Below are 24,760 nucleotides of genomic sequence, written 5' to 3'. Positions count from 1 at the left end.
CCCCACGTTGAGCAAAAGATTCCTGCCTTGCAGGGGGATGGACTAGGTGATCCTTCTGGTCCCTTCCACTTCTACAATTCTATGATTCTATGATAAGAAATGAGGAGAGTAGAGAGATAAACCACCCTTCCTTTTTACCAGTACCTGAACCAGAACTGCAGCAGCAGGGTAACTTGGTGTATAGTAAGACAGGTAGTTGGGGAGAGGCTGCAGACTTGAAGTGAAGTGAAAGGCTGGAGACTGGCTGGAAAGTAAGGTTTGGAGGGAAGTGGATGAGTTTGAGGGAAGAACTGGATTCTTGTCTGGCTCTGATTACTAGCTGAGCATGAATCTGAAAGAAAAGAAGACTGAATGGTGATATGATATTCACCTTCAAATATCTAAAGGGCTGTCACATGGGAGATGGATCAAGCTTGTTTTCTCCAACTATAGAAGGCAGAACCCGAACAAACACTTTCGAATTACAAGAAACGATATTCTGACTTAACAGTAAGGTGAACTTTCTGATGATGAGAGCTGTTCCACAATGGAATGGATTACCTTGGACAGTGGTAGACTCTGGATCATTGGAGGTTTTTAAGCAGAAGTTGGATAGACACGTGTCTGGGATTCCTGCATTGCAGGCGGTAGGATGAGAAAACAATTGGGGTCCCTTCCAATTCTACAATTCTATGATAGGGCATCCAGAATGTTCACCTTGTACTTAAAATCAGATTTATGTGTTGCTGATCTTTGTAAACTTAGATATGCACAGCAGCATCCAGAGCTGATCTTGTTGTTGTTTAGCTGTTTAGTCGTGTCCGACTCTTCGTGACCCCATGGACCAGAGCACGCCAGGCACTCCTGTCTTCTACTGCCTCCCGCAGTTTGGTCAGGCTCATGTTTGTAGCTTCGAGAACACTGTCCAACCATCTCGTCCTCTGTCGTCCCCTTCTCCTTGTGCCCTCCATCTTTCCCAACATCAGGGTCTTTTCCAGGGAGTCTTCTCTTCTCATGAGGTGGCCAAAGTATTGGAGCCTCAACTTCACGATCTGTCCTTCCAGTGAGCACTCAAGGCTGATTTCCTTAAGAATGGAGAGGTTTGATCTTCTTGCAGTCCATGGGACTCTCAAGAGTCTCCTCCAGCACCATAATTCAAAAGCATCAATTCTTCGGCGATCAGCCTTCTTGATGGCCCAGCTCTCACTTCCATACATCACTACTGGGAAAACCATGGCTTTAACTATACGGACCTTTGTTGGCAAGGTGATGTCTCTGCTTTTTAAGATGCTGTCTAGGTTTGCCATCGCCTTTCTGCCAAGGAGCAGGCATCTTTTAATTTCGTGACTGCTGTCTCCATCTGCAGTTATCATGGAGCCCAAAAAAGTAGAATCTTTCACTGCCTCCATTTCTTCCCCTTCTATTTGCCAGGAGGTGATGGGACCAGTGGCCATGATCTTCGTTTTTTTGATATTGAGCTTCAGACCATATTTTGCGCTCTCCTCTTTCCCCCCTATTAAAAGGTTCTTTAATTCCTCCTCACTTTCTGCCATCAAGGTTGTGTCATCTGCATATCTGAGGTTGTTGATACTTCTTCCGGCGATCTTAATTCCGGCTTGGGATTCATCCAGCCCAGCCTTTCGCATGATGAATTCTGCATATAAGTTAAATAAGCAGGGAGACAATATACAGCCTTGCCGTACTCCTTTCCCAATTTTGAACCAATCAGTTGTTCCATATCCAGTTCTAACTGTAGCTTCTTGTCCCTCATAGAGATTTCTCAGGAGACAGATGAGGTGATCAGGCACTCCCATTTCTTTAAGAACTTGCCATAGTTTGCTGTGGTCGACACAGTCAAAGGCTTTTGCATAGTCAATGAAGCAGAAGTAGATGTCTTTCTGGAACTCTCTAGCTTTCTCAGAGCTGATCTACTCCTCCACAAATAGTGTATTTGGATCTGTAGTGTTCCCCCCCTGTAGGTTTTCTTGCAAACAAAAGGAATTCTGTGTATGCAGATTTCATGCTTTCTGGCAAGGACTCCTTCCTGGACTGTGGCATGTTTAGTGTCAGCAAGCAAATAAGGTTAAAATTATATATTTCTGTTGAATAGATACTGGTATGATAAATTAAGAAAAGAAGTGTGTCTATGAACATTTGCAATGGCGCAAATACTAAACCGTATTATAATCTCATCTTTTTCATTTCTTTGCTATCCTTCGTTGGTACCAATTTGAGAGGGATCCAGCTACCAAAATGTGATCATATTTCAGTTCTTTACCTTCCTGTGTTCTCTTTCTCTCACACACATACGTGTGTGTTCTTGTATAATTGCTTCAGGTCCTTTTAATGAATGCAGAACTTTAATATACTGCTATAATTACTTTGATGTAAATGTCTAAAAACACAGCTAGTCTGTCTTCTGCGGTGTTTAAATGTAGCCAAAGCACTTACTTCTCCAGTAAATCTTCAGCCTGTCTAAGGAAAACAGCTTTTAAAATAGCAAGCAGAGAGGAAAGGTCAGTGCTATTCTTACAATCTTGTCTGCAAAGTAGTATTATAAAAATAATTGCATTCCTAGCTAATCAAAGCTGTGTTTAGTAGTGCTAAGGCTGTAAGCATAATATATTCAGCATCAGTCAGGTATTCAAATCTTTTACATTTAAAAAAATTGATTTTGAATGGCCTGCTTTTCTTATTCTAGTTCTGCCCATGAAAAACATGAATGTAGGAAGTTGCCTTATATTGAGTCAGACCACTGCCCCATTTAGTTCAGTTTTGTGTCTGCAGTATTTTACGCGGGGACTTTCAGGCCCTAACTGGAGATGTTGTGGGATGAACCTGGGACCATCTGCATGCAAAGCAGGTGAACTGCCATTGAACTTCCCATGTACAAAGAACACAATTACACCTCAAGGGATGGGTGAATCTGTCAATTTCAGTTTCTCATTCCCCCCCCCCCCAATCTTATTGTCAGTCCTCTACATTTCCAGATCACATTTGTGATTTAAAAAAAAAAAGAGGTTCGCATGAAAACCCATGAGCATTTTATTGCAAATTGCAAAGATACATATTTGTATGAATTTCCCCCCAAAGCATTTCCCAGTAATATAATGTATTTTTATACATTTTTTTTTACTAATGTACACATTTATATGCACATTTTAGCATAGTATATTCTTTTCTGTACACATCACTTAACTAAGGAACTGCAGGAATGGTTTCAGAAAGTGTGAATTGGGTAGGCTTGCCTTTAAATGTGAACTGAATCAAATTTCTCCCCGATTCCTAGTGGGGTTCTAAATCTCTGATAATCAAAGGTTACCAAATACTCAAAACTGGAAGGACCCAGATTTTAGCTGTTTGCTCCAATGTCCATTTTGGATAAGGTTCCTCAACAAGCCAAGATGTGAGGGTGTTCCTATCCCCATATTCAGTGAATAAATAGTGGGGAAAGGGGATTATCCTCACTGGCCAGGCCTGCTGAAAACCCTACATGTTCAGTATTACTGTAAAATGGGTCTTTACATACATCTGTATATACATAGAGGCATCTAGGATAATCCTACTCAAGTCTTCAAGCAACATAGGGGAATTATTTTGGGGTCACTGAAGCATGTGCATCAGCCCTGCATCCAATGTCCTCATCCCATGTGCACCTCCTCAACCTTCCTGCATTGAATAGAGGGTATGAAGGTGGCCTCTAAGCAGGTTCGAATGAATCAATATGCTTATAAGCATCTTCACAACTGGGAAACCTACTAATGCAGGATTTCTGATCCTGTGGAGAATTCAAACTGTGTTCAGCCAAAAACCATTAGAAGTCTGTTTAGGCCTTCATGCTCAGTGTGCGATGATCTCCTGTGGAATTGTTGGGGCAGAGCTTCCACGCATTACCCTGCTGCCTTCTTCACCCTAAGAGCTTCAAGAGGGCGGATGTGTTAGTAGCAGGTGAGTGCAGCCAGCCAGTGAGGGTAATCTTACATTTATTTAGTAAGGTGTGAGGATGAGGGGAGGAACTGTAGCTCTGCTTTGTATGGAGAACGCTCCAGGGTTAATCCACAGCATTTCCAGGTCGGGCTGTGAATGCCCCCATCTTAAACCCTGGACAGCCCCTGCCAGGAAGTGTACATTATACTCAGCGTGGTGGACCAACCATCTGATACAGTATAAGGCAGCTTCCTGTGTTTTACATGGATGCTCTCTGGATTCAGCTGAGACTTTCCAGCAGTGAATCAAACCTTTTCTTTTTCTTTTTTGCTACCTTACTTCCTGGATTTCATACTATTTAATCAAAGTGAAAGGGATGGCAGAGAAAGCTCCATCCCTCCATCTTTGTCATAGCAAGGATTGAGGACCATTGATGCTTTTCTGCACACTCACTTCAGCATGGCTAGATTTGGGGAACAATGGAAATAAATGGGGATAATAACAAAACCCAAAACCAGTTTCTATCCTTATTTTAACTTGTCACATGGAGGATGGATATAATGTCGGTAATCATCAATCAACATCAGCTTGTATAGAAGTAGTTCATTGGTATTGTTAGAAATCACCATAGAATTTATGAAAAGGGTGAATCTGAAGCAATAAGAAATGACTGTTGATTCTGATGAAGGAGTGGCCAAATACTATTCAGGGCGAAATCAGAGGAGAGATAAGCAGTTCTTTTTTATTTCATACAATAAAACAAATGTATGTTGGCAATTTGCATTCCTCACCATGACTGTCACTCTTTTGGGAAATGTCCTAGTAGACAAATTGCCTTTCTGAATGAGAAAGCTCCCACATCATTGTATCTCAATGCAAGCTGCCCCAAGGACTTTGCTATAGGGCGGTATGTGTGTGTGTGTATGTGTGTGTGTGCATGCATGAAAGTATGGGCTCAACTCAGTTTATTTGGTAAAAAAAAATAGTGACATGGGTTGGTGTATATGAATTAACATGGAGACAAATCCCACTCCTATTTTTTGGAAGGGACATTCATCCCCAATGAAAGTGTGGGAGCAATTTTCTCTTCCTTTCAGTGCCAGAACTGCCAACTTGAATAAAATATTGGGGGCACACACACACACACACCATTTGAATGCCAATCTCCATCAATTCTGGGGGACCCAGCCTCCTCAAAAAAATTATTGGAAGGACTGTAGGGACCTCTGCCCCAAGGAGTTGGCTTCTATGTTCACTGCACACTTCCTGCTGGGATCGTGCCTATGAACACTCTGCCCAGCCCCTAGCCAGGAAAAGAGAAGCTACAGCCCTTTATATCCTTCATAGTTCCAGAGAAGATATGATAGGGTTGCCATATTTAAAAAAGTGAAAATCCAGACAGAAAAGTTATTGAACTTTATTATTAGCCTTTTTTTTGTTTTGCCCAAAGTTGTTGAGCTTTGTTTTAGAGTTATTTTTCAGGAAATTCACCAAAATCTACACTTCCACCTGGACACTGTTTGCAATGGCCAAATCCCAGCAATGCCCGCAAAATATGGATCACAAAGTACCTACTCCAAGTAGGGGGCTCTACAGAGCTGTGTATGTCATATATAACTGAATCTGGCCACTTTCACCCTCTCCTTCAGCTGAATTCTGGGATTAAGCATATGAAATATATAAATAGCTTGGAAATGAATGAATAAGAAAAGGGATGGGATGAAAAGCATTAGCAGAGTTGTAAGGCAGTGCATGAGAATTCAAGCACATATTTCTTTCCTGAGCTCCATACATGTTAAATTATTGAAAACCAGTCTGTAGAGTTTGAAAATAGAAATGTATTAATATTTATACCCCTAGCTTTTGGCCCTAATGACATGCACACACATCACCCCATGGCCAATTGGCTGAAAGTCAAGGTAGTGGAAAGTTCAGTGCATTTGGCTGTTGTCAACTTGGATGCCATTCAGAAGAAATTTCCAGTTCTTCCATTTGTGTCTCTTCCTTGTTGGCTAGAAGCAGCCGTTTCACAATGACACAGATCACCCAAATCTTATTTTACATTTCTCCCATATATCTGGAGGATTACAGGAAAATTTGAGCAGATTATTGCCACATTATTACCACACTGAAAAGTTTAGCTGCTGTGTTCGGTAGAGATTGGCTCCAATTTTGAAAGGTTTGTATAGAAGAGCAAAATGAATGTTTGTAATCAATCCTATTTCTGGTTTTCTGGTTGGCATATGAAGTGAACCAAGCTTTAACTCAAAACTCTCATTTCACATGCTCTATCTGTTTCTAAATGTTTATTATCTATAAAATAGACTGATACACTACTTAGCAGTTCATTTCTCTGTTGTTTGCACTGTGGCAGAGTATCATGAGCAGTACTGGTGGTCTGATCTTAGATATTCATTAGCATGGAAATCATTACTATATATGTATATCTTCTGATAGGTTAGCATCACATCAACAGATGTCAGCAAACCTATTTCCTCCCATAATGAAAGCAACACTTGCCATGTATATGTATGTGATATATATAAAATGTATTTGTTTATTTGATGTCTACAAGCAGGTTGCTGTTATTCCTCATGCAAAGGTCCCTCCCGCCAAATACTAACTAATTTGGAGTATTCCATATTTTTTCCATCTAAAAGTTCATCCCCCCCCCCAGTAATTTCCCAAGAATTTTTGCTTGCATACGGGGAAAGTATTGATGTGATATACTTGATGGATTGGACAAGTATATTCCTTAATATGTATTTCTTCCTTCTTTCCAGTGTGAGAATGGAAGCTGAAATAAATGTGTCCCCCAAAATATCTCCAACAATTTTTTAGCACATATCTTCTGAATATTTTCTGTGTTAGTGAATATCCAGTGAATATTTCATAGTTGTATGCAATGCTTTTCCAGAAGCAGTCAACATTTTTACAAGATTATATTCATGCAGCTGTATGAAGCATGCCTTAGCAGTCAGAATTTGCTTTCATTACTTCACCATCTCTGAAAGCCAAGATTCAATAGCTGTGAACATTTTATTTATTTATTTAAATATTCTTCTTCCTCCTCCTCCAGGGTGGAGTTCACAAAACATTAAAACAACAGTACATGAAAATATAGTGTCTACACTAATCCACACAATTGGCAGTCCATAATGTGTATAACAAATAATCTGATGGTATCCTTAAATGTATCAACATTGCCCAGAATCATGAGAGAAGTATATGATTAGGATTAAATTTGCCTGGCAAGAATATTTTTTCTTTCTGTAATTTTGAAGTCAATGATTCTGAAGTAATTCACAACCAAGTACCAATTTAGTAAGTCATAAAGACAGTTGTGTGGTTCACGCAACATGGCAACTCAAGCTATGCTTTACCAGGGGGTATGGAGGCTCCCAGAGAGGAGCTTGAAACCATCTTGCTCCTCCCCACTCTTTTTTGCTCTCATCCCACCCTGAAGTAAACCAAGTTGGGCTTAGCATGTTGTCATAACCTGGGACTCAGAGTTAAGCACTCTTTTCACTAACCACAAAGTCTATTGGGTGTGAGTATACATCTCTGAGAGCCCACATGTTCACATGGTCCTGGTAAATCATAGCTTAGATTATAGTGGTGTGCAGACCAGTGTAGAGTAGCAGATAGGGATGGGAGATAAATTATATTCATCTGAAGGCGAACGTATGTAATTTGAACTTTCCAAAACCTGTACGAAGCCTTCCTTCATAATTCTCTGAATTTTGCAGTGCAATTCTCAATCCAAGCAATGTGTACAAAAATGCATTATATTGGGGAAATTCATTTGCAAAAATGTGTGGATTAGGCAAGGATGCATGCCAAACTCTGTATATTAGGAGAAATTCCCACTGAAATGCTGGTGAATTTTTATGTGTACTTCTTTATAAAACAATCCACCAACTGATGTGGAAATGCAGAGGACTGAATTTAAGACTGGAAGACTTAGGACTGAGAGAAACTGACATTGATAGATTTATTCATCACTACTGACATAGGCAAATAAAACAACAGAGTATTTGGTATTAACAGTTTTCCTATCCTGAGCTGTACATTTTTCTTCCTTTCTTTGGTTACCCATGTTCATTCTGGTTAAAACAAAAAAAGCACTATGTGATTATTCCTGTGGTAAATCTTCACCTCAGTTTGGTTAGACCTGGTAACCTTAAAGACTCCCTCCCATTACACATTTCACACAGCATTTAGCAAAGTTTCCATTTAACATTCTAAACAAGAAAACTGTGTATTAATCCTTCTTTTTATTTCAAAAGCCATTTGGCACATTTAAAATCTAATTTATTAAACAGCACAATGGAATTATTATACAGCTCCAATTAAAATTTACTGGCTGTTGTGAGAGAGAAAAAATGTCTTACAGATAATTACTTTATTTTAATAGATTTTTCTTCCAGCAAGAATGAGCTCAAATAACCTGGCATTTTATTTTGCTGATGTTGGATCCTTCTAAGAATAATGTGCTATCATCAAATGGGTTTGCTCCATTGTGGATTAAAGTTGTTTTCCTGCATTTGGCTTTTTTGGGAGAGCTCAAAGCTGCACTTCTAGGATTCCTGAGCCACCTCACAGTTGCCATATCGTAGCTCCTTTACTTATTCTCACTATCATGTGCCTTCACTAATCATCAGTTTCATCACATAGGCAAATATGATTGGCTACATAGCATTATGAGATCATTTTCTTAATTCTGTTTGGTGAGATCTCTTCCACAGCTGATCCAGAAAACAGACAGAAGAAGCAGTCATGGGAATAATGAATGGCACAAAACAGGATAAAAAGATTAATGTTTGCATAGGGGATTGTGCCTTCTTTTACAATGTCCTCTATATTATAAACTTAAATTTCTTAGGATTTTTTTTTTATGAGACTCTGGAGACAGGAGCTGTCACTTTCTGTCTGCCCTTATATGTTAGTGTTGGTCAGATGGCCCTCAGAACTGTGGAATGGTAGAATTTGGGTGAGTTGTGAAGGCTAGGGAATTGAAGGAATAATGGATCACAAACAGAAACAGACACACAAACACTCACACACCTGATGATGATACACAAAAGATTCTGATTTCAGGAAATGAATCAGATTGTGAACTCAGTTAAATGAGAGGGGGTTGTAGTTCAAACTTGGCACATAATTGTGGGAAGCAGGAGAACTGTGTTTGTTTTAAAACGCAAGTCTAAAGCAAGTGGATTCATCTTCCCCCACCCCAAATCACTTGTGTGCAGATGAATATCTATTCTGAAAACTCCAGGTATTGGTTGGCTAATTTATATAAAATACATAAAGGCAGGGGGAAGTGGTCTGAGAAAACCCTCATCTCTGCTCACGCTTAACTGATTTCTCCGAAACTGTACAAGAGAGGCTGTAAAATATAAATTATCTCAAGCAGATTTACAACATTCTCTGGGAATGTATCATCATGTGCCATGGAGCTTAAATGTGCTGAGAGACGCTGGAAGTGAGGGACAAGCAGAAATCACAGGAATTGAATCAAAGAGGCTCAATCAATTTTCAGTTCAAATGTTTCAGTGTTACGTAATCTGAAACATGGAGAGACGGTTGACCCATACATTAAGTTTCAGAAACTCTTCTGATACATGGTAGGACACAATGATGAAAGAAGAACTCCTTCACAGCAAGTGATAAGTCAGAGGCTCTGTCATGGATCCAATGTATCTCTCTTGTTCTTTAACCTAGCACCTCCAGGCATGACTAGAAAGCCAGCTTCTCATACTCCTCCGTCAGCAGGTCTTGATTCTTTTAGTAGAAATTAGGCAACTTGCAACCTGAATATATGATTTGCAATTTGAGGAGTTGTGTTGAGATCGGCTTTGGCTGACAGACTGTGGAGATAAAAGTTTTGTTAAAATGCCATACAGACGACATTTTAAAGAAAGGTAAGATCTATGCTGAAACCTATTTTCCTCATGAGCAAACATTTCCATTGATGATGGTGGATTTGTGGAGTCATGTCATAGGGAGAACAGATGGAGAACTGGGCTCTTTGAGATCATAGAATCATAGAATTGTATAGTTGGAATGTAACCCAAGTGTCACCTATGCAATGCCGACTCTCAACTAAAGCAAAGAATCATAGAATTGTAGTGTGTTCCGCTGTTGAACAGCTCTTACCATCAGAAAGTTCTGCTTGAATCCATGACCATGGCCATCTAACTCCTGCTTAAAAACCTCCAATGAAGGAGAGTCCACCACCTGCTGAGGGAGTCCCTTACCCTGCCAAACAGCACTTACTGTCAGAAAGTTCTTCCCCGTGTTTAGTCAGAATCCCCTTCCTTGTAACTTGAAGCCATTGGTTCAAGTCCTACCCTCCAGAACAGGAGAAAACAAGCTTGCTCCATCTTCCATAGGAAATCACTGTAGATATTTCAAGATGGCTATCATATCTCCTCTCAGTCTCCTCTTTTCCCGGATAAGCATACCCAGCTCCCTCATAAGGCTTGATTTCCAGACCCTTGATCATCTTGGTCGCTCTCCTCTGCACACATTCCAGCTTATCAATATCCTTCTTAAATTGTGATGCCCAGAACTGGACACAGTGCTCCAAGTGTGGTCTGATGAAGGCAGAATAGAGTGGTACTGTGACTTCCCTTGATCTGGACACTATACTTCAGTTGATGCAGCTTAGAATAGCCTTAGCTTTCTTTTTTTCTTTTTTGCTGCTGCTGCTGCTGCTGCTGCTGCATCACACTGTTGACTCATGTTAAGCTTGTGGTCTACTAAGATCCCAAGATCATTTTCACATGTACTACTGGCAAGTCTAGTGTCCCCCATCTTATAGTTGTGTAGCTGGTTCTTCCTGCCTGTGCAGAACCTTACATGTGTCCCTAGTGAAATTCATTTGCTTAGTTTGAGCCCAGTTCTCCAATCTGAAATCAAGATACACTATGTTTACACCATTACCCTGTTCCACCATTCTTATAACAATATCAAAAAAAGAAAAGAAAAGAAAAGAAATGAGATTCATCTAGCATGACTTGTTTTTGAGAAACCCATGCTGTGTTTTAGTAATCATGACATCCTTTGCTCAGTGAACACAGATGGACTGTTAATTATATCTATACTGGGGCCTTTGCTGTTTTCAGTGTCAAGCTGACCAATCAGTAGTTACCTGGATCTTTTACCTGAGTTTTCCCCCCTCCTTTGTGAAAATGGGTACAAAAAGAAGATGTTGCTGGACTACAACTCCCATAATTTCTGCTTATGTTGGCTGGGACTGATGGGAGTTGGAGACCTCCCATCATTGGGAGGGCCACAGATTCCTCATCCCTGGGTTAATGACTGATGAAAAGCTGAGAAGGTAGCATCCAAGTTGGTTGTGTTTGAGAACATTTTCATTTTAAAGCATCTTGCTTGTTAAAACTGTGATATTAAGAATAACCCCCAGTTCTGTCTCATTACCTGTAAAAGCTATCGCTTATGTGAATCTACAATTTAATTATTCAATGAACTTTATATCTAGATGGCATTGTTATTTCTGCTTCTATTTGTTCATTACTGGGAATTAACCACATTTCATTAAACCGTTCACTAAACAATCACTTCAACGTATCTTTCCAATCTGTCATAACAGTACTTCAGGCAGAAGTTATTACATTCATTTGTGGATTGGGTTTTTTCTGTCTTTCCTATTTATACACCACATAATATATGTCTAAGAAGCTCTGGGAGCTTTTGGGTGGGATATAAATAAACAAATAAGTAAAAATCAATATGGAAAACTAAGTACCCATACAGTATCATGATTTTGACAGGATCTAATACTGTAATAAAGCACACGTGAATTCATATTTATTTATATTTGTAAACATATTATTCACATATGTTTTTACATCATTCAGTCCTCAGAGAAGCAGAAAATTGCAGGAATGGCAAAATCCACCCATAAAGGAATATAAAAGACTGTGTTGAGAACAGGAAAGGTCACCTTTTCTCTTAAGTACCCATCAAATTTGGACCCTCCTTTCAGATACTGGTGACCAAACTGCATCCAAAATGGCAAACCAGAAGTTAACTGACCCACAACCTCCTGTTAATAAATCAGCTTTCAAAACAGATTGATTCAAAACACATAACTGGTTTTTCTCCATGGGATATTTATTTTCCTGCAGATTTGTTTGCTGAAATTACTTCAAGGCTAGTTCTGTTGCTTGGATACTCTATAATGGTTCAATCTGAGCACTACACAAATGTACACTGTTATCATAGATTAGGATAAAGTATGGTTGACTGGATCACCTACTAATGCGATTAGATTCCTAGGTCCTTCTAGCTACTACAAGTCAGCACCCCAAAATACTAAATATATTAGTATTATCTTGTACACTCTTATACTAAGTTACAGATTAAAAGGTGTACACTCATTTTTACTTTGGGGCTGGATGAGCATCACCAATACACAGCTGACCAACATGTCTACATCTTATTACAGGCTAGTGGACTACTAGCAGCTTGCCAGTGTGCAACTAAAACAAGGGTCTAAATTAGTGTTCTGCCAACATTTGTCCTCAAATTTCTCAAAAGTTCCCACCCCTTGCATACCCTCAGGTTTCCATACCCTCCAACATCCATACCCCCATGCAAGTCAGAAAGTCCATGTCATGGGATTTTCGTTAAGTGCTGACACCCAGGAATGCTGAAGAGTGAAGACCACTAGAGAGCACTAGTCTAATCCACAGAAATGCATGGGCATAGCAGAAATTGTCTTGATACTGGGCTCAGTGGGGCTGGTATGGAGTCTTCCTGTCTCAAGACATTGGTACTTTTGAGAGTAGATACAGTCTCCTCTTAGACTGTGCTTTGTTGAAGTGATAGCAACCATAAATGTATACATATAAGGCTAGAGCTTCATCTGCATGTTCTCCACCAATTTTATCCATATATATCTTTTTATTATTTCCTAGTAGGGAATGTTTGAATCATTGTGGGGAAAATAATATTTGTAATAATAGCACCATTAGCAGTGTGTTCATAGGATTGCAGCATTAAGGATTCAGTTATTTGTTGATTTCAGTTTTGATGGACCATGATAAGCTACTACTTGAAACCCTACCAATATATGGCTCAGAAAATTATTAAGAACTTGGGGGGGGGGGGGAAATGACCCTGACATTTAAATGAATGTACTGGAAAGTTTTCTTTTTTAAAAAAAATCCAATTTCCTTCGGTTGCTCTGCTCTTCTAATTGACACTTGACATTTACCTCCTAGGGTCAGCTCCTTTATTGACAGGATTTGATGATGTGGTTGATAGGAAGCATCAACAAGTGGCATGAGCTTCTGTCTGTAATGCCTACCAAGCCCTTTTACACTTTCTCCATGGCTTACAATAGGATTCAATAGGTGCCATATCAACGTTGGGATAACGTGCTCTTCTTAGTAATGGGATAGAGCTATTTAAAAAATGAAATCATCTTTAAAGTGTAGTCATATGGTATAATTTTAAAAAGCTGGATAATAAAATGCTTTCATTAAAGGAATAATGACACACTTGAAAAATGAGAAGTGCTTTATTTGTGCTATCATTTCAGTGAATTCACTTGCTTTCTCTCCCTTCTACCCCAGCTCTCTGCCAGTGAGTCTGACTCCTATTGGAGAGGACTACCTGAAGGAGCAAATACTTTTGCCCATGCAGAGCTTCCCAGGTATTCAGATTTTGGGATTAGGCCCTTCCAGTTGTGCCATAGCCTGCTGAAGTACATCTGGTGGCAACTAGGGGGAGGGCTTATTCTGTTCTGATGCCTATTCTGTAGAAACATTTCCCCGCTAAAATAAGATAAGCACTGATTCAATTGCATTGTCAGTGTCTCCTGGATATGCATTTATTCACCCAGGCATTGGTGGTCTGCAGGTTCTGAGCCTTGAAAATCTGTCCGACTACTGTTGTTACTGTTTGTATTACAATCTGTTTGTTTCTTGTGATGTGGCTTTACCTGCCTTGTTTTAATGTGTTGTTTTATTGTGTTACTGTCATCAGATTTGTATAAAGAGTGCTATAAAAAAATACGTTAAGTGAATGAACTAGCAAAAGTGAAGTGCATTTGGACCCTGTTTTTTAGATGTGGTGGCAGATTGCCTTTACAGATAGCAACATGGTGAAAATGGAAGTTGTTTGAAAGGTTTTCGTTAAGTTGAGGGATTTTTGAGTTAATGGATGATGTGATATTTAGTAGCATAGGGTCTCAACAGGGAGAAATTCACATAGATTTTTCTAAGAGATCTTAACCTTCTCTTTGTTGTTATAATAACATGTGAAGCTATCTGATATCACATCACACCACTGGGAAGTTCAAGGAAGTGCAGAGAAATAAAACTAAATTGACCATTCCTTCTATGTTGCCGGAAACACAAAAGAATATTGCCCTTCCCTTTCAGATATATTGGGGTTGACAAAGCCTGAAAGGAGATGGAGTTTGAGGCATCAGTGCACTTCATTGCATGCACACCTGAGGAGCAAAGATGAAGTGAAGAGGGGTTTTCACTGTAATCATAGTAGTTCAGTGATAGTGGTGAAGTAAATGGTAACTGGTGGTAAGATCTACGCAGAAGCAGTGGAGACTGAATGTCCTGTGGACTTTCTTTGTTTGCTTGGAGATGTTGGTCACAGGGAAACAAATCAGGATGAGTCCTTAATAATCAGGTCATCTGGAAGTGACTGCACAATCATTTTGATGTGGGGCTTTCAGGGTTAGGAACCTGGTCATTCCAAAACATCTGTTTTACATGAAAAGTTAATCTATAACAAAAAGAAATAAAAGATGTTTGGGCAACCTTCTCTGTGTAACCACTTAATCAGACAGATATTTATGTACTGCATTACTTGTGTTACAACAGGAGCAACTCAGCAGGAAAGTAACTCTTTGTTAAAATAAATAACATTAACGATGCATGTAGATCTTGGTTAAATCTTTGAAACATAATATAGAAAGACATCTTAATGGTTATAGTTTAGCTTGCACATAAAAACCAATTACTAAACCAGCACCTTTAATTTCTTATTTAAAAGGAAATTAAATCTAGCTATAAATAAAACATACATTGGCAGAGTTTTTAGTGGTAGGAATAACATTTTTATGTGAATTCAATGCATATATGAGTGCATTTTGCTTTCTCACCTGAACATATTCAGGTATTATTACTTTCAAATAACTTGCAGTTTTTAATGTGCCTAGCATGGTCCTTATTCCTTTTTTACAAAAAGGGAAGGCAAAAATCACATCACATATTGACTTGAACAGGATCAGTAGCCGTTACCTATCCTAATAGAATTCTGTAGGGATTTTTGCAGTGGGGGGTGTAGGGGTAGCTTAGAGAAAATGAGAGTACTCCTAAACATTTTTAGGGAGGGGGAAGCACTGTCCAAGACCAATAAACATTTGTAGTATAGGTTGTCCATAAATACATATCCAAAGCTGGACTAATTTGATAGAGCATCTGAGAATTGCAACAAAAAGAAGTGAGAGAGGATGACATTTTAGTATTTATTGTTGAATAGTTAAAAAGTGACCCAAGTCCCCCAGGTCAGATAGCATTCATGTGAGAATTCTTAAATAGTTTAAAAGTGAAATGGCCCAAGCATTAACTTTGTTATTTAGTCGTGTCCGACTCTTCGTGACCCCACCCCATGGACCAGAGCATGCCAGGCACTCCTGTCTTCCACTGCCTCCCACAGTTTGGTCAAACCCATGCTGGTAGCTCCGAGAACACTGTTAAACCATCTCATCCTCTGTCGTTCCCTTCTCCTTGTGCCCTCAATCATTACCAACACCAGGGTTTTTCCAGGGAGACTTCTCTTCTCGTGAGTTGGCCAAAGTATTGGAGCCTCAGCTTCAGGATCTGTCCTTCCAGTGAGCACTCAGGGCTGATTTCCTTCAGAATGGATAGGTTTGATCTTCTTGCAGTCCATGGAACTCTCAAGAGTCTCCTCCAGCACCATAATTCAAAAGAATTAACTACAATATGGTAATATTAATCAATCAATTTTGTTGTTTGTGGCCAATGGCCATTACAATACAATGTGAACACAAATCACACAGCTGCAATATGGTAATATTTTATCACCATGCAATAAACTCTCATATAGTCACCTTACTAGGACATGTGTGTGTTTTTATATGTATATGGAGATCCACCAGTGTCTGCATGGCAGCTGTTTGGACAAGCCTTACCTTTTGGTCTAGAATGCAGTGCTTCGATTGTTAACTAGAGTTGCCTACTGCAACCTTGCTGTAACAACTGCACTGGTTTCTAATTACCAGGCCCAATTCAAAACATTGCTGATGAAAGTCCTTCATTGTTCAGAGTCCGAATGAACCTTCACAATTATTAAGATCTACCACAGAGGTCATTTTTCATGTCAAAATGACCACTGAAATACATCTGCTTGGGACCAAGGACAGGACCTTTTCAGTTGCTTCTCCAGACTTTGCAACTCCCTTCCAAGGGAAGCCCACAAGACACTTTCTTTAATTCCTTTCACCACCTTGTAAATACCACCCTTCTTAGCAGTGCTATTTTTCTAGAAAAAGAGGTGCCAGAACTCACAATGAATGCCTCCCTTGTTCTCTTATAATGGCAATGGCACCCAACTGAGAGGTGTTGGAACTGAGTTATGGTGAGTTCCAGCTGAAAAAAATCCCTGTTTTTTGTTGGGTGTTTTAAATGTGACTATTGTTTCCCCAGAGTGGGGAACCCACAGCCTTCCAGATGCTGCTGGACTAGAAATCCCATCATCCCTGATTATTGGCCATGTTGGCTGTAGCTCATGCGAGCTGGAATTCAACCACATCTGGAGGACCACAGGTTCAGTGCCTGTTTCCCTGCTGCTTTTAGTTTTGTGTAGTTTTTAATCATAATTAATCATAATCGCACACAAATAGTGAGGATTGGGCCTGTTACATCTACCTCTCTGAAGCTCAGCACTAGCACCCCACAGGGATGCGTGCTGAGTCCCCTACCTGTACTCGATGTATATGACTGCATTTCATCTGATCCATCCACTGCAATTGTTAAGTTTGCAGATGATACCACCATAATGGGTCTAATTACAAGTGGAGATGAATCAGCGTATAGGGAGGAGGTTCAAAAAGTCTCCACATGGTGCCTAGAGAACAACTTGCACCTACATATCAGCAAGACAAAGGAGATGGTGTTGGACTTTTGGAGGAAGAGAGAGGAACTAGCCCCATTGTATATCAGGGATGTGTGTGTAGAGATAGTCTCTTCCTTTAAATTCCCGGTAGTTTATCTTAGTGATGGCCTCACTTGGAAAATCAATACAACCCAGGTGGTTAGGAAAGCCCAACAGAGATCCATTTCTTCAGGGTCTTGCAAAAGAACAATGTCAAACAAAAATTGATGATCTCCTTCTACCAGGCCACGATAGAAAGTGTCCTTTCATATTGTATAACAGTGTGGTACGCTGGTTTGACAACCATGGACAGGAAGTCCCTACGGAGGGTGGCAAATACAGTACATGACATCATGGGCTGTTCTTGGAGTTTGCTAGATGACATCACGGGATACCGCTGCCTCAGGAGAGAGAGGAAAATTCTTAGGAAGGACTCACAACCTGGCCAGCACTTCTTTAATCTCCTACATTCGGGCAGGAGATACAGAAGTATAGTCAGCCACACCAACAGGTTAAAGAACAGTTTATATCGGTGGGCTGTTGAGCTGAAGAATGGGGAAAAAATAGTGGTGTAATTGACTTTTGACAAGCACACAGAGCGCAAACAAGACTGAGTGTATGGGGGGGCTTGTTTAATTTCACTGCACACAGGTGGTGTAGTGACAATAAAGGTTTATTATTATTTATTTTATTTTATTTTATTATTTATTTTTTTGTTTTTTTGTTTTTTATTTTTTTATTTTTATTATTATTATTATTTGTTCTAATTCATTATCATTGTTGTGTGCCTTGATATCTTTCAGAGGTAATGTGAAATTAAAAAAAATTCAGATATGCAAACCATTTGACTATTCGCAATTTCTCCTGGTTATCCTCACATTCACCCAAACCTCTTGGCTGCTGAGATTGACAGAAGGGACCCTCTTGGAAGTTCTTTCGTTCTGAGAGGCTCATGGTGGTGGCAGCCTGGAGAAAGCCATTCACTGTGGCAGCCCCTAAGCTGTGAAACCTTCATTATACAGCTTCCAGATGATGGTGACACACCTCTTCACCCTGGCTTTTTGACACTTGAGGTGTATATGTTTAAAGGTAAAGGTAAAGGTACCCCTAACTGTTAGGTCCAGTTGTGGACAACTCTGGGGTTGCAGGGCTCATCTTACTTTACTGGCTGAGGGAGCCGACATTTGTTCACAGATAGCTTCCAGGTCATGTGGCCAGCATGACTAAGCTGCTTCTGGCAAACCAGAGCAGCATACAGAAATGCTGTTTACCTTCCTGCTGGAGCGGTACTTATTTATCTATTTATCTACTTGCACTTTGACGTGCTTTCAAACTGCTAGGTGGGCAGGAGCTGGGACCCAACAACAGGGACCCATCGCGGGGATTTGAACCACCAACCTTCTGATCAGCAAGCCCTAGGCTCAGTGATTTAGACCACAGTGCAACCCGCGTCTAGGACCCACCATATTTTTATGATTGCAAGTTGTTTACAACTGGTGTTAATGTTGTTTTAAGGTTGTAACCCACCCTGGGACCTTGGGTTGAAGAGTGAGGAACAAATAAATAATTAAATGTGCCCCCAACATATGAGAATTTACTCTTTCTTTCTTTCTTTCTTTCTTTCAAAAGATAAACCAGAGGCAATGTGCTGAGAGCATGTTACATTTCAGATTGATTTTTCATGTTTGCTCAGCTACTATTCACCAGCCCCCGTTCCAATCCAGACACCAGACAAATAAGAGCAGCTCACAAAACAAACTGACAGGAAGATGGAAATAATATGTTTTTAAATATGAGTGACCAGATTCTTCGCCGCCAGCCCTAACGCATGGAAGGCTTGTTATAGAGTACCTCCTTTAATCATTTCCGACAGATTCTTTCCTCCTCTCTTTTCTGTCTAACCAGTGGGAGGATAGAAGAGCTCTCTTCTGATTGTTAGTCAGAGTGATGGACAGTTGAATTATTTATATTGTTTGCCACCGGCTCCCTAATCCTTATTTGTAATCCTTATTTGTAAAAGTCTGAAAGCAAGAAGAGCCTGTTCCCACACTCCTGCTCCATTAAAAGTTCAGATTGCTTCTGCTTAAGTTCAGCAGGGGCTCAAAAGCCACACACCTTCCATGTGTAGTAAGTCAAACTTGCAAATGGGGGCATTGGAAAATTGGAACACTGGAAGCAAGTAAATATTTGAACCCCACAAGGCTTGGCAAACAAATAAACAAAAAAAGGAATCCTAGACTCTTCTGTCATAGATACATTGACATGCTACATAGATTGAAGAAGTCTGTGTTGAAGAGCTAATCTCAAAACAGAGAAAAGCAAAAACATGTATATCTTTCAAAAACAGGAATGGGAGACCTATGACCCCCGTGATGCTGTGAGAACTCCCATTTTTCATTACACATTTTTGTGAACAGGAACATTGGCCATGCTGGCAAGGGATGATGGGAAGTGCAGCTCAACATCACCGGGAGGGTCACAGGTTCTGCCTGATATACATGCCGTGTTCCTCAAATTCTGTCACACTCAAGTGTGGCAAAGAACTAAAATCCATGCGCATGCGTGCACAGGTATGCAGTTAGAGGCAGGCTTGATTCTTAAGAAGTGAGAGTAGCTCAGTTGGTTGAGCATGATACTCTTAATCTCAAGATCATGGGTTTGAGCCCCAGGTTGGGCAAAATATACTTGCATTGCAAGAAGTTGGACTAGACAACCCTCAGGGTCCTTTCCAACTCTACAATTCCATGACTGAGGTTTCCAGCAGCATGAAGAAAGTTTAGTCCTCATCCCAGTGATGTTTCTCAGTGAATCCTCTACTTTATCCTATATAAATAAATGGCTGCTATGACTATAAAGAAAACTAAAGTGAGGCACTTGAGGGCAATACTCTGGTGGGGGCAAAAGAAGACAGAGTTGCATGATCTTTTGCAGTTGTTAGTCTAGCTTTCATGAAGTGGTACTCCATGAGCTACTGGCTTTGCAAATACCCTGCTTTTCATAATAAGTATCTGACTAGCATATGTTATTAGCCATTTTGCAGGTCACTGCTGCAAAGAACAGGGTTCAAGCTTTCACTATCACTCTCTGTGACAGTGCAGTTCTATGAGGGTTTGCGACTACAGTCTTAGGCATCTGCACAGACAGATGCAAAGGATAAGGTAGGAAAAATCTGGGCACTTCTTCCAAGTAGCTTGGGTGAAAGCCAACAAAGGCAGTGACAAAGAACTGAGTGTTTTAAAAATAGAAGGCAAAAATTAATTAATTTGGGAAGTGTCTTGAGCAAGGCTAAGGTAGAAGCTTTCAGAAATCACAGGAAAATAACCTTTGTGTAAAAAACAACCCTCTAATACAGATGATCTCATTACAACAATAATATTCCTCTAACGTTTTCTTTCTCCTCCTTTCTTTAAATTGTCTCTAAATCTGTGATTTGAAAAAGAAAACAGGTGGTGATTAATGCAGACATGTTTCTCTTCATAATTTGCATGCCGTGTACTTACAGTGTGTCTTGTATCACCACAAATAGTTGTGTGAGAAACAATTCATAGAAACAAAGTATTCACTTAATAATGGAATACAGAAATGTACTCATCTACCATGGAAAGAATTTATGTCGCAATCCTGCTTGCCTACGCACAGTGTCTCTAAAAATTATGTTCTTTTCTTCTTCAATTAACCCACGGCACAAATCTTGCCTGAACTTACAACACTACCCTTCAGAGATCAGTAATAGACTGATCAAGAAGAGTCAGCCAAAGATCGTATCCTTGCCTCTGTAGAATAATGTATTCTGATCTGCAGAAGAACAAACTTCAAAAAAATGTATTTTTAAAGACACCCACATAGAACTTAGATTTCCTGTAGCCAAATGAATTACGGATGGCCACCATTAGAACCAGCATTTAACACGCAGGCCCATGAAGCTCAGGGATGTGAGGAAAACTTGATAAGTATTAGTTTTCAGGACATAGTCTCAAAAGGGGGGTTAGGAAAGGAGGGCTGATACAGACGGAAAGGGTGATGGCAATAAAATTGCTGGCACAAGTATCTCCATTGGTATTCTACACATGAACTGAGGGATTAAAGGTAGACTTGTATTGATTCCAGTGGTGATTTTACAATACAAAGTTCCCCAAAGGGGACCAAAGGGTGGTGGTGGCCAGGATAAAATTGAGGGGAGTCAAAGTTAGATCTATAGACCACCCAATTCTTTCTTTTCAAAGGCCCTGTTCAAACAATAAAACCAGTTGGAGGAAAGTCAGGAATTGCTGGGTAGACTGCATCTTTGAGAGAGAGCTGGCACTCTTTCAGGATGGAACAGTCTAGAGCAGAATAACAATGTGCAAGACAAAGACAAAGGGAAATACGAAGCTAGAAAAGTGCAAGTGTCTCGTGATACACACACACTCACACCAGCTTTAAGATAGGATGATCAAAAGAAAATGAGAGGTGGAGAGCTGAATCATTCCCCACAGGCTCTTCCTCAAAATTCCCCTGCTGCTTTTCCCCTATTGAAAGTGGAGTGAATTTCCCTATATTGAGGGAGAAAAGAGCTTTTGGAGAAAAGATGAACCAACATTTTGCTTTTCTCCGACTCCCAACCTCAGCCTCATGAGGATGATTTTCATTTTTTTTAAGCAATTGAGAGGCAGTCACATGCACTTGTGTATATAATGGCTAGTTTGTTCCCTGATGCATACCCCTTCCCTGAGGCACATGAACTTCTCAGTATATATACAACTTGGATATAATGTATACCAACAGTGGGTCCTGATACAGACTGAGCAAGACAAAGTGGTGTAGTGCAAACTCTACTGTGATGACATTGTCCCGAAGAAGAGAATATACAGGCCTACCAATCAGAAGGTATGTTGCAAACTATGCAATCATTAATTGCATTTGAGCCCAGGTTCCTTTTGAGAAAAGAAATAATGACATTAGAACATGGAGACTTCTGTACAAAGAAACCCCCCATAGCCTTCCTCTTACAATATGCTTTTAGCCTGGATGGAGTGCAATTTCCTTAACACATTAAATTAATTAATCAGATCCATCCCTGGAAGCCAAGCTTCCATTGCTGTATTTAACCATCAGTGATTTCACGGAATACTAAATAGCCCTTCAATTCTGTTACTTTAATGGCCATTAAATAACAAAAGTGGAAGAAAGGCGATCATGGCCATCTAACTATTTTTAATTAAAATAAAATGAAGAAGTAGTTGTAATTTACTCTCCACCTTTGACGGGAAACAGATAGTAAAGTTTATAGCAGGCACGACTGACCGTATTCCAGCTTTTAATTAAAACTTTAGTAGTTTGAGTTAGAGATGAGCACACACAGCACTGAAGAAGTTTCGGAACATACAGATCAGCTCTTATCTAGAAAATGTTATTTATTATAACCTAAAGGTGTAAGAGTCACCTCTTTGTTTTTCTGTCCTTAATATAATATGACCACTGAAGTCCAACCAGTATGACTGCAGGTAATATGCATACTGTTTTTATATTGCCACTAGTACCACTAGTGGGTGTTACTTTATGTAAATGTGTTGTTCCAGAATTTAGAACTTTGTGTTGTGAATCTCAGAGGATACATCCAACCCTAGAGTCTGTAAAGAATGTTGGTTGGAAAAGAAAATATATGGGATACAAAAAGAATTCCCTGGATAATTAAGATCTAGGTTTGGAGCAATTACTCTTTGCTGAGAGAAACCCAGCAGAGATTTAAAATCACAAAACATAAAGTAAAGCGTGGAAATAAAGGTTGTTAGATCTTTAACGTATGCCCTTCCAAAGTTCCTTCCCAAGTCGCCTTAGCATAGAAAACCCCCCACATTTTTGATGTTAAAAATTCTTTACTTACAGACACTTCAAAGGTCAGATTCATGTGCTTTTCCCATACATAATTCAGAAAACACAGGCAGCAAAATTTAGGTTAGGTCCAAAGTTGTGAAAGTTCTTAAATTATTTGTATAGGAACACAAGAATGGCTTTGTAGAAAAGACCATGCTTGAAACAACCAGCTCAGACCTCTCTTCACACCAGAGTTCACATGGTAGACTGGGGGAACAATAGGCTTGTCTTCCTTTGTCTCAAGCTGAGCAGGAGTGACCTGCAACCTACAGCCTACAACCTACAGCATTAACCCTTTCATGCATTAATTAGACTAAATATTTCAGTTATATGAGGCTGGTTATCCTACACAGAATCCATATACATCCACTTCTTCACTTCATGTATATAAATCCATACAAATCCATCCATCCATCTGGATTATTGTAACTCGCTCTACGTGGGGCTGCCCTTGAGACTGACCCAGAAACTCCAGCGGGTGCAGAATGCTGCAGCGAGACTCCTTACGAGGTCTTCGCTGCGAGATCACATTCACCCGGTGCTATACCAGCTGCACTGGCTCCCGGTGGAGTACAGGATCAGGTTTAAGGTGCTGGTTTTAACCTTTAAAGCCCTATATGGCCTAGGACCCTCGTACCTACGGGACCGCCTCTCCCGGTATGCCCCACAGAGAAACCTACGGTCTTCAAATAAAAACATCTTGAAGGTCCCAGGCCACAGAGAAGTTAGGCTGGCCTCAACTAGAGCCAGGGCTTTTTCGGCTGTGGCTCCGATCTGGTGGAACACTCTGTCACAAGAGACCAGGGCCCTGCGGGACTTGACATCCTTCCGCAGGGCCTGCAAGACAGAGCTGTTCCACCAGGCCTTTGGCCAGGGCACAGCCTGACTCCCTCCCTCGGCAATCTTCGCAGAGCTCTGGCCCAATGGTTGCTAGTGGCTTGAATTAATTAATTTTTATAATGAATGATTTTAGAATGTTGTTTATGTTGTACTTTTGTACTGTTTTATTGCTGTTAGCCGCCCTGAGCCCGGCTTCGGCTGGGGAGGGCGGGATATAAATAAAATTTTTTATTATTATTATTATTATCCCTAGTGTTTATATGTATATCTGTCTGATTCCAAATTATTACATGCTTATTAATGATTGCTTTCACTGTTCATATTATTCACCTGCCATATTTTTCCAATTCAGCTTGGCAGGGGACAAGGTAACTTGGCTGACTTATTTTTCCCTACTTTGATCTTTAGCCTCTACCTTTCAGCTGTGATGTTTATAATCAGAGACAACTTATTTGCTTGGGTTTCAGTTCACTGTCATTCTTGGTAATGGTACTGAAACCTCATAATGATTAATGGGTATTGTTAACCCTCCCTGCTGATCTGCCTCTTGTGAATCTTACTCTAATTAGGGGTTGGCTTCATAGCGGATGTCATTGCTGTGAGATGGGCTGGAAAAGGACAAAGGTCAGCCACTGCTGACTTTATTATTTATACGGCTTCCAACGTAGTAGAACAGTACAGTCAGTATGTGGCTTAAATAATAAACTTCGCTGTGCTTGTTTCTCAATATAATCCGGCTGGAGGTTTTTTTGTGTGTGTGATTAGAGCATCACTTGCCCCATGCTTCCCACAAGGAAATTCAAAAGTCCCATTGAATACCAATTGTTCATCAAGAGAGAGTCTTAATTATGTTTATCATATGCAGAAGTTCCTTTACGTTGCAAGAGCTGGAGGGTTGGATGGCAATACGATTGGCCACCCGTTCCTCATAACGAGGAACTGAGGAGGAATTTGCTTTAAATTGATTAATAATGTATATTAGTAC

The sequence above is a fragment of the Podarcis liolepis genome (assembly GCF_965112155.1).
Source record: "Podarcis liolepis genome assembly, chromosome: 5".
NCBI classification, from domain to species: Eukaryota; Metazoa; Chordata; class Lepidosauria; order Squamata; family Lacertidae; genus Podarcis; species Podarcis liolepis.
This window is presented reverse-complemented; position numbering follows the sequence as displayed.